Source organism: Somniosus microcephalus, chromosome 3 (genome assembly GCF_052327205.1).
Source record: "Somniosus microcephalus isolate GS21.2 chromosome 3, FLI_Smic_1.0, whole genome shotgun sequence".
Taxonomy (NCBI): Eukaryota; Metazoa; Chordata; class Chondrichthyes; order Squaliformes; family Somniosidae; genus Somniosus; species Somniosus microcephalus.
This window is the reverse complement of record NC_140989.1, coordinates 32,918,774-32,933,982: the sequence shown is the minus strand read 5'-3', so window position 1 is coordinate 32,933,982 and position 15,209 is coordinate 32,918,774. Positions and strand designations below refer to the sequence as shown.

At 47.1% G+C, this 15,209-nt stretch overlaps 1 protein-coding gene across 7 annotated transcripts in view; it reads right to left on the bottom strand.

Moving 5' to 3' along the window:
• Positions 1-15,209, bottom strand: part of akt3a (AKT serine/threonine kinase 3a) — a 378,634-nt gene that overhangs the window by 260,673 nt on the left and 102,752 nt on the right. The gene's annotated exons all lie outside the window — the stretch shown is intronic.

Here is a 15,209-nt window from a genome sequence, read left to right as displayed (position 1 = left end):
CTTTATCAGCGTGATTGCGAAGAATGTTGACTCGTACAACGAGACACCAGACCCACCAAAGCTCTCCATCCAGAACAAGGTTAGATGTTGCTTGCCCTTAGCCATGACATGCCTTGCTGGAACTGCTCGTTATTGCTTTCTTCTGCTGGCCTGGAGCGGTTATTGGTTGAGCCGAACAGCTACTCTCTTCACACAATATTGTTGGTGTTTATATGGTGCTGAAATCTGGCATTTTCACCAATGTTAATCAGATAACCAGTAACCAAGGAAGTAGAGCACGCACAACGATCAAAAAACATTTGCACGTTCTGCTTTTCATTTTAACATTTTACCAATAAAAACGTTAACGTACATATCCATACGCCATGAGAATGCGAGCGTTGAGATCACATGCCCAACGACGGTGTCTATTACTCATTTTTATTTAATCAGAAATGTAATTCTCCACATCTGGATTCCCAATTAGCCACATGTGGCCAATGTATTGGACAACACTTATTTTTATTCATTCACGGGATGTGGGCGTTGCTGGCAAGGCTAGCATTTATTGCACATCCCTAATTGCCCTCAAGATGGTGGTGGTAAGCCGCCACCTTGAACCGCGCAGGCCGCTCACAAGCTTTTCAAGTACCGCACGTGCGCGGCCACATAAAAAATGTAAAAGGTACTGTGCATTGAATAAACCGGCCGCTCACAACAATGAAATTTTAGAGCCAACATTGCTCCGGACTTGTGCCCAGCCTCTGACCTGTTCTTGTAGCCACAGTATGTATGTGGCTGGTGCAGTTAAGTTTCTGGTCAATGCTGATCCCCCCTGCACCCCCAGGATGTTGATGGTGGGGGATTTGACAATGGTAATGTCATTGAATGTCAAGGGGAGGTGGTTCGACTTTCTCTTCTTGTAGACTTGCCACTTATCAGCCCAAGCCTGAAAAGTTGTCCAGGTCTTGCTGCATGCGGACATGGACTGCTTCATTATCTGAGGAGTTACGAATGTAACTGAACACTGTGCAATCAGCAAACATTCCCATTTCTGACCCTATGATGGAAGGAAGGTCATTGATGAAGCAGCCGAAGGTGGTTGGGCCTAGGACACTGCCTTGAGGAACTCCTGTAGCAATGTCCTAGTGCTGAGCTGATTGACCCCTGACAACCACAACCATCTTCCTTTGTGCTAGGTAGGACTCCAGCCAATGGAGTTTTCCCCCAGATTCCCATTGACTTCAATTTTACTGGGGCTCCTTGTTGCCACACTCAGTCAAATGCTGCCTTGATATCAAGGGCAGTGACTCTCACCTCACCTCTGGAATTTAACGCTTTTGTCCATGTAGGACCAAGGCTGTAATGCGGTCTGAAGCAGAGTGGTCCTGGCGGTAACCAAACTGGGCATCGGTGAGCAGGTTGCTAGTAAGTGGCGCTTGATCGCATTGTCGATGACACCTTCCACCACTTTGCTGATAATTGAGAGCTGACTGATGGGGTGGCAACTGCCCGGATTGGATCTATCCTACTTTTTGCGACAGGACTTACCTGGGGAATTTTCTACTTTGTTAGGTAGATGCCAGTGTTGTAGCTGTACTGGAATAGCTTGGCTAGTTCTGGAGCAATACAGCCGGGATGTTATCGGAGCCTATAGCTTTTGCTGTATCCAATGCATTCAGCCATTTCTTGATATCACATGGAGTGAATCAAATTGGCTGAAGACTGGCCTCTGATGGTGGGGACCTCAGGAGGAGGCAGAGAAGGATCATCCACTCAGCACTTCTGGCTGAAGGTGGTGGCAAATGCTACATGGACATAACATTTGCCGATATAGGTATAGATACACAACTTAAAGTGCATTTAAAATTGCTTTTAGGGAATCACGGATTCCATTATAATGCATCAAAATGCGAAGAAAATTCAGCCCTACATAAACCATGGTTGTTTTTTTTTTAATGTGGCAATTGCACATTCTGTCAAATGGGAAGAATACAGGTTACACTAACTGGAAATTAACATTTTCTCAGCATAACACCAATGTGTTTTTGTATTGGAGCATTGAAACCTTTATCATTCATACCATCAGTCACTTCCAAATCATTAAAGGCTGATAATGTAAAATACTACACTATGACAACTAGGGTTCTTTAACTTTTTGAACGCTCAATATAAAGCAAGTCTAGGCTGCCATGTTAGTTGAGTTCTTCAGCAGTCTTCTATAGGCATATAAATAGGAAACTGGTAGTAAGAGAGGGGGTGGGGCCGATTAGGGAATAAAATGGAGACCTACGCATGGAGGCAGAGTGTATGGCTGAGGTACTAAATGAGTACTTTGCATCGGTCTTTATTAATTTTTATCCCATCCAGTATCTCAACTACGTCCTCTTTCACTACGACTTTGGCAGCATCTTCCTCCTTGGTAAAGAGGTACTAGAAAGACTGGCTGTACTTAAAGTAGATAAGTCACCAGGACCGGATGGGATGCATCCTAGGATGTGGAGGGAAGTAAAGGTGGAAATTGAGGACTGCAGAATTGCAAAAAAGGGTGCAAGGATAAACCCAGCAACTACAGGCCAGTCGGTTTAACTTCGGTAGTAGGGGAAGCTTTTAGAAATGATAATCCGGGACAAAATTAACAGTCACTTGGACAAGTGTGGATTAATTAAGGAAATCCAGCACGGATTTGTCAAAGGCAAATTGTGTTTAACTAACTTGACTGAGTTTTTTTTGATGAGGGCAATGTGGTCCATGTGGTGTACATGGACTTCCAAAAGGAGTTTGATAAAGTGCCACAAAATAGGCTTGCCAGCAAAGTTGAAGCCCACGAAATAAAAGGGACAGTGGCAGCATGGATACGAAATTGGCTAAGTGACAGGAAACAGTAGTGGTGAACGGTTGTTTTTTGGATTGGAGGAAGGTACAGAGGGGTTCCCCAGGGGTCGGTACTCGGACCACTGCTTTTCTTAATATACATACATATATATATATATTTTAATGACTTAGACTTGGGTGTACAGGGCATAATTTCAAAATTTTCAGAGGACACAAAACTTGGAAGTATAGGAAACTGTGAGGAGGATAGTGATGGACTTCAAGACGACAGACAGGCTGGTGGAATGGGCAGACACGTGGCAGATGAAATTTAACGCAGAAAAGTGCGAAGTGATACATTTTGGTAGGAAGACCGAGAAGAGGCAATATAAACTAAAGGGTACAATTCTGAAGGGGGTGCATGAACAGAGATCTGGGGGTATATGTGCACAAATAGTTGAAGGTGGCAGGGCAGGTTGAGAAAGCGGTTAAAGCAGCATACGGGATCCTTGGCTTCATAAATAGAGGCAGAGAGTACAGAAGCAAGGAAGTTATGATGAACCTTTATAAAACACTGGTTCGGCCTCAACTGGAGTATTGTGTCCAATTCTGGGCACCGCTCTTAGGGATGTGCCGGCCTTAGAGAGGGTGCAGAAAAGATTTACCAAAATGGTTCCAGGGATGAAGAACTTCAGTTATGTGGATAGACTGGAGAAGCTGGGGTCGTTCTCCTTGGAGCAGAGAAGGCTGGGAGGAGATTTGATAAAGGTGTTCAAAATCATGAGGGGTCTGGACAGAGTAGATAGAGAGAAACTGTTCCCATTGGCAGAAGGGTCGAGAACCAGAGGACACAGATTTAAGATTCTTTTATGCAGCGAGTGGTTAGGATCTGGAATGCACTGCCCGAAAGGGTGGTGGAGGCAGATTGAATCGTGGCTTTCAAAAGGGAATTGGATAAGTACCTGAAGGAAAAAAAATTTGTAGGGCTACAGGGAAAGGGCAGGAGAGTGGGACTAGCTGAAGTGCTCTTGCAAAGAGCCGGCACAGCCTTGATGGGCCGAATGGCCTCCTCCTGTGCTGTAACCATTCTATGATTCAGTATAAATATCAAACTACTGACGTTGGATGCACCATTAAGTCACATGTTTTTAACAAGGTTACTTGCATGGAAAATATTGTCACTGCTGCTGTTCTGACAACTAAAAATATTATACCACTGATGAACCACGCATGCAATGTCAACATTATCACGTCACAATATAAATCGGACTTTTAAAAGCATATTTGATTATAAACCTTTATTGTGGAGCGCGAGGGTGTGGAGCACGCAGGGGGTAGGGCCTGTGATGTAGCGGTGGGGGGAGGGAGGGAAAGGCGGCCACGGGCAAGGGGGGGGGGGGAGGGAGGAGGGGGAAGAGAGAAAGAAAGAAAGCAAGAAAGCGAGAGGGCGGAGCGCGAGGGTTTGGGGGGGGGGGGGGGGGGTAGAGGGTATGCTCGAAAGCAAACCTGCTTCATTTGAAGGCTACATTTGCAACACCAGGGTAGCCTGACGAGTATACTGCAAGGCTAAAATGGCAGCTATTTTATGTCACCGTAACAATGAATGTGACCATCAAAGCACCACCTGCAGGAGTAACTGGTACTGTAAGTACATGAGTTTTCATTGAAACAAGAGCCAGTGTACCAAATGAATTATAATAGATAAATTTGCACAGTTCATGACTTCCTTACACAAGTATTTCAGCACATCAAGTGGTTGCCATTAAAGTTTTATTAAAAGCACAGCAAACGTTCTTGGTGGTGGAAAGCTGAAGTTCTGTTGGCCTTTTAATATATTAACTCCATACTACTTGCATTTCCTTTAAAAACTTGTTTAAAACGGATTTTCAAACATTACAGCTTTCTCTGTAAATATCAAAAATTAGGTCACAATTCCATAAATAAATCTTGTTAGCTGTGCGACTGCATTTTCCCTTGTTCTTCTGACCTATTTACTGCCTGCACGTGTGTACAGAAACATGATCCCTTGCCAATGACATCAGCAGTTAGGTATACAGTAAGAGAATTGAATCTCGACAAAACCAGTTTATATGTGGGTGAGCACTATACTCTGAAGTCATCATATTAGGGAAAAGAATGAACAAGCACTTCACAGCCAATGAACTACATTGAAGCATAGTCACTTATGTAGGTCAATTTGGCTGCCAACTTGCACACAGCAAGGTCACAAAGCAATGAGATAAACAATCAGTTAATCTTTTTAGGTGTTGGTTAAGGGAAAGGGACTGGCCAGTACAACAGAAATCCCTGCTCTTCAAGTTGTACCATGGGATATTTTACAACAACATACATTTATAACTTGTATTTATATAGCATCCAACATCCCAAGGAGTGTTATCAAACAAAATTTGACACCGAGCCACATAAGGAGATATTAAGACAGGCTACCAAAAGCTTGGTCAAAGAGGTAGGTTTTAAGGAGCATCTTAAAAGGAAGAAAAAGAGGTCAAGAGGTGGAGAGGTTTAAGGGGGGAATTCCAAAGCTTAGGGCCTAGGTAGGTAGCTGAAGGCACGGTCGCCTATGGTGGAGTGATTAAAATCAGGGATGTGCAGGAGGCCAGAATTGGAGGATCTCGGAAGGTTGTAGGGCTTGAGGAGGTTACAGAGACGGGGAGGAGAATGGAGGGATTGGAAAACAAGGATCAGTATTTTAAAATCAAGGCGTTGCCAGTCAATGTAGGTCAGCGAGCATGGGGGTGATGGGTGAACGGGACTTGGTGCGAGTTAAGATACCAGCAAAGTTTTGGATGAGTTTATGGAGGATGCAAGGTGAGAGGCTAGAATGAAACGCATTGGAGTAGTCGAGTCTAAAGTATAGGTCCACCTATACAAGCAGTTGAAGAGGAAATGGGTCATGAAAGACTGAAACCGCAGCAATAGAACTTAAATAGACTTCAAACAAAGGCTGTAGGTAATGATTGTGAGAGACATCGCGCAATAGGGCTAGCTGGTTTTAAAGAACATCTCATTCAAAACATGGCACCTCTGACAATGCAACACAGTAATGTATTGAAGCGTTGGCCTAGATTCAGCATTCAAATCCTGGCTTGGGACTTAAACCCCAAACCTTCTGTCTTAGAGGCAAGAGTGCTGCCTCTGAGCCAAAATATGAGAAAAGTAAAAGAATTGATATTATAAAGATCTGCCATGGCTAACTAAATAGTGGAGCAGGCTTGCTTGCTGAATGGTCAACCCCTGTTTCTATATGCTCCACCATTCACTTAGATCTGTTGCTTAGTTACTTTTGTCTCGAATCAGAACTATAAGACACATGTAACCATTTAGATTTCCAACTTGCTTCATACAAGATTCTACGGTAACAAGCATCCATGTATTAAAAATGGTGCTCCAATGTAATTGATGTGATACTGAATGAAAATGTGAATTTCTAGACCCAAATGAAACAGAGAAATAGTTTGTGGTAGATCTCTGGGTGAGTCTTTAAGGCGATCTCATCGGAATACAAAAATCAAATGCAGCTTATAAACAAGAGGTCTGCAGTTCACCAACTCATTCGTTTTGGTGAACTGAAAACAGTTTTACATGCAAAAAAAACTTAAAATCACATATTTGCAAAGGCTCAAATTGTAGATCCATTAACTTCTGAAGAACTAAATTAACATCCCAACTGGGAATAAATGAAAGTCCATCAGGGCAAAATTTCCAAATAGTTTGCATAAAACTAATCGTTGATCCCTTAATGAGCCAAACATAAATGGGTCATGAAAGACTGAAACAGCTGCAATAGAACTTAAATAGACTCCAAACAAAGGCTGTAGGTACTACTAATTGTGAGGGACATCAATAGGGCTAGTCGGTTTTAAAGAACATCACTGCACAAACTCTTTCCATTTAGTGTTTATAGCCATAATGAACACCCTAATGAAAACTAACCATGTATCTAGCAAGGTAGGAAATTGTTCTAGCAGTAATTGCCTTTCAATAGCCAGGCAGTCAACCACATCCCTATGTTCAGGTGTGCTATTCGACTCACAGGTGTGAGAAGGCAATGAAATCCTGTCCCTGCTCATTTCTAGAAAGTCCAAGAACCATGGTTTGCAAGGCCAATAATGGGTCACCAGAATCACTTTCACTACTCTGCTCATATTTCTTACACTGCTCATAAGATGAGGGAAAACTAAGGAAATAGGCACAGAAGCCTTCCTGCCCAAGAAAAATAAATCATGCAGCTCCCAGGCAGACATGACCTCGGCTCTGGCGCAGAAATACAGGAACATATGGTTGCCGGAGGTGACTAGGTTCAGATCTGGGTATCACCAAATACTGAATATTTGCAGTACCCGCTCAAAAAAAGGAATAGCAAGAGGATTGAGGTGCGCATCATTGTTGTCTACCCAAAAGTATTACCTCATGATGCAGTCACCAACAAGCAAATCCTTCTCTGCTTTCTTGACACTGCAGACCAATATAGTATTGTCCATCCATACACAAAAATTTGCATCTGAATGGATACGGGAACATTCAACAACCAATCTTACCATTCTCAATTCCTGGTGGTTGAAATGCCATCATTCATCTGCCCCGAGCTCTGAAAATAGGCATCCATCCTAGCCAGATGCAGAGATGCAGCCACTACCACCATAATCCCATGTAGAATATTCCACTGTAGTGATTACCATATAAATTCCAGAGTTGATGTTCGATCAGCTAAGAGGTGCTCAAAGAGGACACCACTGGTTGAGCATGTACAGTTGTGTGTTTTGAACGTCCAAAGATGACTGCTGCCATCAGGCCAGGTAGCTGTAGATACTTTTTGCGGAGATCCATAACCACCCCCCGACAGTAAATCAGTCTACAGGTAGAAATATTTTCTACCGAGTTCAAAATAGCTTCCCTAAGCCCAGCTCCTGGATTAGATTATGTATCAGCTGCATGGAGACTCTGCACCCTGGAGGTGAGATGCACTGTTGTAATGAATAGGCAATTTTTAACAACTCTGGATGCCAATGAAAGGCCTTGAAATTGAAACAGGAACACTCTATAGTCCTATATAGCAATAAGAAAAGTAGGCACCTTTTAGGCCTATGGCTTCAGAATACACAATCTGCATAATCTGAGGCATTAACATAAGAAAATAGGAGCAGACCGTAGGCCATACAGCCCCTCGAGCCTGCTCTGCCATTCAATAAGATCATGGCTGAACTGCTACATCAACTTCACTTTCTCACCTTATCCCCATAGCCCTTGATTCCCTTAGTGCCCAACAATCTATTGATTTCAGTCTTGAATATACTCAATGACTGAGCATCCACAGACCTCTGGGGTAGAGAATTCCAAAGATTCACAACCCTGAGTAAAAAAAATTCTCCTCATCTCAGTCCTAAATGGGCGACCCTTTATCCCGAGATTATGACCCCTAGTTCTAGACTCTCCAGCCAGGGAAACCAGCCTCTCAGTATCTACCCTGTCAAGCCCTCTAAGAATTTTGTATGTTTCAAAGCGATCACCTCTCATTCTTCTAAACGTCAGAGAATATAGGCCCATTCAACTCACTCTCATCCCAGAAATCAATCAATCGCGTGAATCTTTGTTGCACCCGCTCCAAGGAAAGTATATTCTTCCTTGGGTAAGGTTGAGCAAAACTATACACAGTACTTCAGGTGTGGTCTTAGCAAAGCCCTATACAATTGCAGCAAGACTTCCTTACTCTTATACTCCATCCCCCTTATAATAAAGGCTAACATACCATTTATCTACCCAATTGCTTGCTGTACCAGCATGTTAACTTTGTGATTCATGTACAAGGACACCCAAATTCCTCTGAATACCAACACTAACTAGTCTCTCACCTTTTCCCGTTAGGTTAACCAGTTTAATACCCCCGAGGTCCAGTATGGGATGGAGACTTCTTTTTTGGAATTATGAAATATCTGAAGTAGAGCCTGTTCTCTCTCCTGCTTAAAGTGAACCTTTTCATTACACCTAATGAGATCAATTGTCAATTTCAAATGGACAATGCAATCACCATGAGGGGACCTCAAGTAATCTGCAAAAGTAATCCATTGGTTCTAAAGCACTTTAGGATGTCCTGAGGATATAAACAACACTATATAAACACAACTTCTTTTGTCCTTAAATCTGCAAACACCTCCACCTGTCCATAGAAACATAGAAGATAGGAGCAGGAGTAGGCCATTTGGCCCCTCGAGCCTGCTCCGCCACTCAATGAGATCATGGCCGATCATCCAAACTCAGTACCCTGTCCCTGCTTTCTCCCCATATCCCCTTAGCCTTAAGAAATATATCTAACTCCTTCTTGAATATATTTAATGAATTGGCCTCAACTGGGTGAAGAAATTCCTCCTCATCTCAGTCCTAAATGGCTTACCCCTTATCTTTAGACTGTGACCCCTGGTTCTGGACTCCCCTGCCATCAGGAACATCCTTCCTGCATCTAGTCTGTCTAGTCCGGTTAGAATTTTATAAGTTTCAATGAGATCCCTTCTCATTCTTCTAAACTCCAGCAAATATAAGCCCAATCGACCCAATCTCTCCTCATACGTCATTCCTGCCATCCCAGGTATCAGTCTGGTGAATCTTCGCTGCACTCTCTCCATGGCAAGAACATCCTTCCTCAGATAAGGCGACCAAAACTGCACACAATACTCAAGGTGTGGTCTCACCAAGGCCCTGTACAACTGCAGCAAGACATCCTTGCTCCTGTACTCGAATCCTCTCGCTATGAAGACCAACATACCATTTGCCTTCTTAACCACCTGCTGCATCTGCATGCTTACCTTCAGTGACTGGTGCACAAGGACACCCAGGTCGCATTGCACTTTCCCTTCTCCCAATCTATTGCCATTCAGATAATAATCTGCCTTCCTGTTTGTGGTAAACCACTGTTATAGTTATCACTGTATATTGTTCTCACTGTTCTCACTGTCACATCACTACACGAGGTCGCCTCTTGTCGCACTGTTATACCTGGGCTGACCACCTCCGACTCCGCCCATTACCTGCCCAGGTATAAAGGTAGCTGACTGGCTAGTATTCCTCCCTGTTGGATCGGATCACCCACGAGGGTGGGCTCTGTTATTTAGCCAATAAAAACCTTCAGTTACGTTCTTAACTCGTCGCCTTTTATTGGACTAATTGATAGGCATATCAATTTTATTGACTAAATTTTAAAGATGTCTGATAATGAACAGCAACAGCAAGGAGCTCACCCAGCAGCACAGCAACAGCAGCCTCCAGACAACGGGCCACACCAGCCGGCTTGGCTGCAAGCCTTGAAACCACCATACCTGGATCTAAACCCACAGGCACCAAACTCAGCCAACGACTTCAAACACTGGCTGGACTGCTTCGAATCGTACCTGGAGGAAGCCGTCGTCCCTCAGAGATCCAAACTAAGAGTCCTGAAAGCCCAAGCGAGCCCGAGAGTATATACACTCATCCAGGACATGACTACGTACGACGACGCCATCAACCTACTGAAACAGCAGTACCGGAGCCCGGTAAACTACATGTACACTAGGCATCTCTTAAGATCTCGCCAGCAACAGCCAGGAGAATCGATAGCTGAATTTTCACGAGCGCTGAGACAACTCGGCAGGAACTGTGACTTTAAAGCGGTGACGGCTACTGCGAACATGGAAGACAATGTCCGCGACGCCTTGGTGAGAGGCCTACGTTCCGACTACACACGGCAAAGACTGCTTGAAGCTAAGGACATAGACCTGGACAAGGCCGAAGCCCTCGCCCTCACCCTAGAGGCCACCCAGCAAGACCAGGAAGCGTTTGCCAGGTACTATTCGCGACCCTGGGACTCGGGCCCGACCCCCACCCCACCACCCTTCACAGCGCTGCCCCCGGGACCTACCTCAGCGTCTGCATCACGGATCCGACCGGGCCCGCTAGCCCCGGTACCGGCCCCGACATCAGGCAACCCCGATCGGGCCGCTGGCTGCTTCTTTTGCGGCCAGGAGAAGCATCCGAGGTCGCGCTGCCCAGCCAAAAACTCGACCTGCAAAACCTGCCTCAAGAAAGGCCACTTCTCCAAGGCCTGCAGAAGCAAATCCTCAGAAGCCAGCAGTGCCTCATGCGAACCCTGGGGGCGGCCATCTTTGTGCGGGGCAGCCGAAGCCTGCAGAGCCTCATGGGAAAACCAGGGGCGGCCATCTTTGTGCGGGGCAGCCGAAGCCTGCAGAGCCTCATGGGAAAACCAGGGGCGGCCATCTTTGTGCGGGGCAGCTGAAGCCTGCAGAGCCTCATGGGAACAGCAGGGGCGGCCATCTTTGTGCGGGGCAAACGATTTAAACAGAGCCTCATGTGAACTACGGGGGCCGCCATCTTCGCCGCCATCTTGTCATGACAACGACGCGCTCATCTACACCCTAGCTTCCGTGACCCTGGATCAAGCCCGCCCGCACCACCTGGCCAGCTCAATGATGGACATCAAAGTCAACGGCCACGCCACGACCTGCCTGTTCGACAGCGGAAGCACGGAGAGCTTCATCCACCCAGACACGGTGAGCCACTACTCCCTCCCCGTCCTGCCAACGCGCAGCCGCATCTCGATGGCATCGAGGTCGCACGCCACAGACATCAGCGGCTACTGTGTCGTGACATTGTCGGTTAAAGGGACAGAGTATAAAAATTTTAAACTCCTCGTACTCCCCCAGCTGTGCGCTGCCGTCATACTAGGGCTGGACTTCCAATCCCACCTCCAAAGTGTAACCCTAGCATACGGTGGACCCCTCCCCCCACTCACAGTCGACAACCAGCGAAAGTTAAACCGCCCACCGCGTAACACCTGCAGCCTATCCACCCTCAAGGTACCGCCACCTTCCCTGTTCGCTAACCTCACCCCCGACTGCAAACCTGTCGCTACTAAGAGCAGGCGGTACAGCGCTGGGGACAGAGCCTTCATTAGCTCTGAGGTGCAGCGACTCCTGAAAGAGGGCATTATTGAGGGGAGCAGCAGCCCCTGGCGTGCCCAGGTGGTGGTAGTCAAGACCGGCGACAAAAATCGCCTGGTTATCGACTACAGCCAGACCATAAACAGATACACCCAGCTGGACGCATACCCCCTCCCCCGCATATCGGACATGGTCAATGAGATTGCACAATACCGCGTATTCTCGACCATCGACCTCAAGTCGGCCTACCACCAACTCCCCATCAGCCCGGAGGACAGCCAGTACACCGCCTTCGAGGCGAATGGCCGCCTCTACCAATTCCTTAGGGTCCCCTTTGGTGTCACCAACGGGGTCTCGGTTTTCCAACAGGAGATGGACCGGATGGTTGACCAGAACGGACTACAGGCCACTTTCCCCTATCTCGATAACGTCACCATCTGCGGCCGCAACCGGCAGGACCATGACGTGAATCTGGAGAAATTCCTCCGTACGGCCCAACGGCTGAACCTCACCTACAATAAGGAGAAATGCGTGTTTAACACAGCGCGCCTTGCCATCCTTGGCTGTGTAGTAGAGAACGGAGTCATCGGCCCCGACCCCGAAAGAATGCGCCCCCTCATGGAGCTACCCCTCCCCCACTGTCCAAAAGCACTTAGGAGAACCCTGGGGCTTTTCGCCTACTATGCCCAATGGGTACCCAATTATGCGGACAAAGCCAGACCCCTCCTGAAAACCACATCCTTCCCCCTCACGGAAGAGGCGTGCGCGGCCTTCTCCCTCATTAAGGGAGACATAGCCAAGGCCACAATGCACGCAGTGGATGAGTCAATCCCCTTCCAAGTGGAGAGCGATGCATCCGACTTCGCCCTAGCCGCTACCCTTAACCAGGAGGGTAGGCCGGTAGCCTTCTTCTCAAGGACCCTACAGGGCCCCGAGACCCGACACTCGTCGGTCGTCGGTCGAGAAGGAAGCCCAGGCAATTGTGGAGGCAGTACGGCGCTGGAGGCACTACTTGGCAGGCAAACGATTTACCCTCCTCACCGACCAACGCTCGGTTGCCTTCATGTTTAATAACAAGCTGAGGGGCAAGATCAAGAACGACAAAATCTTGAGGTGGAGAATCGAGCTTTCCACCTATGATTATGAGATCTTGTACCGGCCCGGTAAACTGAACGACCCCCCTGATGCTCTTTCACGCATTACATGCGCCAGCGCGCAAAGTGATAGACTTCAGACCCTCCACAATGACCTCTGCCACCCCGGAGTCACCAGACTCTACCATTTCATTAAGGCCCGCAACCTGCCATACTCCATCGAGGAGGTCAGGACCATGACCAGGAACTGCCAGATCTGTGCTGAGTGCAAACCGCACTTCTATAAGCCGGACAGAGCAAGCCTGATCAAGGCCACCCGCCCCTTCGAGCGTCTGAGCATCGACTTCAAGGGGCCCCTACCGTCATCCGACCGTAATGTGTACTTCCTCAACATCGTTGATGAGTACTCCCGTTTCCCCTTTGCCTTCCCCTGCCCAGACATGACCAGTAACACGGTCATTAAATGCCTGAACAAACTCTTCGCCTTGTTCGGGTTCCCGAACTATATACATAGTGACCGGGGCGCCTCCTTCATGAGCGAGGAACTCCGTCAGTTCCTATTGGAGAGGGGTATTGCAGCAAGCAGGACCACCAGCTACAACCCCCGAGGGAACGACCAGGTGGAAAGAGAGAACGCGACGGTATGGAAGGCCACCCTCTTAGCCTTAAAGTCTAAGGGCCTCCCAACCTCCCGCTGGCAAGAGGTCCTCCCGATTGCGCTGCACTCCATCCGGTCACTACTTTGCACTGCCATTACCACCCCCCATGCTCGAATGTTTGTCTTCCCCAGGAAGTCGACTACGGGAACCACCCTACCAACCTGGCTGACCTCTCCGGGACCCGTCTTGCTGCGAAAGCACGTGAGGGCCCATAAAACGGACCCCCTGGTCGAGAAGGTGAACCTCCTGCACGCCAACCCCCAGTACGCCTATGTGGCTTACCCAGACGGACGGGAGGACACTGTCTCCTTACGAGACCTCGCACCCTCACCCCCCCCTCCCAACCCCCCGAGTCCAGCCGAGGTAGACGGCATGCCGGAACCCCACGAGCCTTTGCCGACCATGCAGACACCAGCTTTAACACCGGATAATGTAACACCGCCGCTGCGACGATCGGAGAGGCTAACGAAGCCTCCGGACAGACTGACATACCAGAGCTGGTAATACACTTCACCCCGCCGGACTCTAATCTAAACAAGGGGTGAATGTGGTAAACCACTGTTATAGTTATCACTGTATATTGTTCTCACTGTTCTCACTGTCACATCACTACACGAGGTCGCCTCTTGTCGCACTGTTATACCTGGGCTGACCACCTCCGACTCCGCCCATTACCTGCCCAGGTATAAAGGTAGCTGACTGGCTAGTATTCCTCCCTGTTGGATCGGATCACCCACGAGGGTGGGCTCTGTTATTTAGCCAATAAAAACCTTCAGTTACGTTCTTAACTCGTCGCCTTTTATTGGACTAATTGATAGGCATATCACTGTTTTTGCCACCAAAGTGGATAACCTCGCATTTATCCACATTATACTGCATTTGCCATGCATCTGCCCAATCACCCAACCTGTCCAAATCATATTGGAGTTTCTCGGCATCCTCCTCACAGCACACATGCCCACCCAGCTTTGTGTCGTCTGCAAACTTGGAGATATTAGATCATTAAATATATACTGTGAATAGCTGGGGTCCTAGCACCGATCCCTGCGGTACCCCATTAGTCACTGCCTGCCACTCGGAAAAAGAGCCGTTTATTCCAACTCTGCTTCCTGTCTGCCAACCAGTTCTCTATCCAAGTCAGTACCTTACCCCCAATCCCATGTGCTTTAACTTTACACGCTAATCTCTTATGTGGGACCTTATCGAAAGCCTTCTGAAAGTCCAAATACACCACATCCACTGGTTCTCCCTTATCTATTCTACCGGATACATGCTCAAAAAATTCCAGAAGATTAGTCAAGCACGATTTAACTTTTGTAAATCCATGTTGACTTTGTCTGATCCCATCACTGTTTTCCAAGTGCTCTATTACATCTTTTATAATGGACTCTAGCATTTTTCCCACCACCGATGTCAGGCTTACCAGTCTATAATTCCCCATTTTCTCTCTACCACCTTTTTTGAATAGTGGGGTAACATTAGCTACCCTCCAATCCATGGGAACTGTTCCAGAGTCTATAGAATTTTGGAAGGTGATCAGCAATGTATCTACTATTTCTAGGGCTACTTCCTTAAGTACCCTAGGATGTAGATTATCAGGCCCTGGGGATTTATCAGCCTTCAATCCCATCAATTTCCCTAACACCATTTCCCTACAAATACGGATTTCATTCAGTTCCTCCCTCTCATTAGACCCTATGTTCCCCGACATCTCTGGG